General features: G+C 41.1%; 1 pseudogene; it reads left to right on the top strand.

Moving 5' to 3' along the window:
- The first annotated feature begins 630 nt into the window (after nucleotides 1-630).
- LOC102496739 (microtubule-associated protein RP/EB family member 1 pseudogene) lies at nucleotides 631-1,378 on the top strand (annotated as a pseudogene).
- The last annotated feature ends 402 nt before the right edge of the window (nucleotides 1,379-1,780 follow it).

The following is a 1,780-nucleotide window of genomic DNA, read 5'->3' as shown; positions in this document are numbered from 1 at the left end:
TTCATGCCGGCCATGTGTGCATGTGTGCCCAAGATCCCGAGAAGAGAATGGAGGAGAAGGGATTGTGTTGTGGTCATATCCCTGGAGGGGTGATTTCTCACTGTCTCTGTCTCTCTCTGCCTTTTTGGTGAGCACACATGCCTTGAAAAAAATCAGATTGTAGAAAGATAATTTTGTTAATCTTTTTACTTTAGTTTCAATTTATTTTATCTCAGTTTTTGTACAATTTTTCCTATTCTTTTAAAAAGCTTTCTGCTCTCCCTGAATCCAACACTTTTGTCCTTTGTTGTTTACCTCCTTTTCATATTTATTGTCAAAGTGCAATTCAGAACATTTTGGGGAGTCCCATGTTTCTCATACAAGTGGAGCATCACTTATCCCCAAATCCCAAATCCAAAATGTTCCAAAATCTAAAAGTTTCAGAGCAAAAGTAGAGAATTCCTTACATGACTTCATGTTTAAGTCATAATCGAAATGCTGCCATGTGGGACCCATAGGGGATGTAATGGTTAAGATACTGACTCTTCAAAGAGACGAAGACTAAACCCACGCTGGATAAGGGCAGTGGACACTGGTCTACTGAGAGCCTAAGATGGCAGTGAACACATACTCGACCTATGTCGACCTGACATGCTGGCCTGGATCAATGAATCTCTGCAGTTGAATCTGACAAAGGTCAAACCGTTGTGCTCAGAGGGCGGCTTATTATCAGTTTATGGACATGCTATTCTCTGGCTTTCTTGCCTTTGGGAAAGCAAGCAAAGCTAGAACACGAATACATTCAGAACTTCAAACTACTACAGGCAGGTTTTAAGAGGATGGGTGTTGACAAAATAATTTCTGTGGACAAATTAGTAAAAGCAAAGTTCCAGGACAGTTTTGAATTTGTTCAGCAGTTCAAGAAGTTGTTTTGATTCAAACTATAATGGAAAAGACTATGACCTTATAGCTGCCAGACAAGGTCAAGGGATTGCAGTGGCTCCTTCCCTTGTTCCTCCAGCTCTGAATAAACCTAAGAAACCTTTCAACCCTAGCAATGCAGCCCCAAAGATGCCCATTTCAACACAATACAGAGAACTACTGCAACTCCTAAGTCTGGCCCAAGGATGGTGCAAATAATCCTGGTGTGGGCAACTGGGATGATGAAGCAGCTGAATTGATGCAGCAGGTCAATGTGTTGAAATTTATTGTCAAAGACTTGGAGAAAGAGAGAGATTTCTACTTTGGAAAGCTAAGGAACATTGAATTGATTTGCCATGAGAATGAGGAGGAAAATTAGCCTGTATTGTAGAGGATTGTAGACATGCTCCATGCCACAGAGGAAAGCTTTGTGATACCCGATGAAGGGGGCCCACAGGAGGAACAAGAAGAGTATTAACAGCCTGGACCAGCTGAGGCACATCTGAATTCTTCACTCCAAATTATGGTCTTAACTGTAAAATACTCCTTTTTATTATTCTTAGAGGACTCACTGGTTTCTTTACATAAGCAGAAAGTACCTTTTCTTCAAGTGCACTCTGCAGAATTTTCACTCCTTTCCCAAAAAGTTTGCGTTAGGAACTTGTAGCTTGTAGCAGAGCCTTATTAACGTCTAACTGGTTCACATGAGAAACAGAAAGGTTGAGCATGGGGCTCTCTATGTGGATGCTGGTCACGCTGAAGCTGGAGAAGGGGTTTTATGTCATAGAGGATGTGGCGACCTCAGTAGAGAAACGTAAAGACGGAATTGTATTTTAAACTACTGTGAAGTCTTGGCAGAGAACATTTTCATAAATAAATG

The sequence above is a fragment of the Tupaia chinensis genome, unplaced genomic scaffold, assembly GCF_000334495.1.
Source record: "Tupaia chinensis unplaced genomic scaffold, TupChi_1.0 Scaffold148822_1, whole genome shotgun sequence".
In the NCBI taxonomy this organism is placed as follows: domain Eukaryota; kingdom Metazoa; phylum Chordata; class Mammalia; order Scandentia; family Tupaiidae; genus Tupaia; species Tupaia belangeri.
This window is presented reverse-complemented; position numbering and strand designations above follow the sequence as displayed.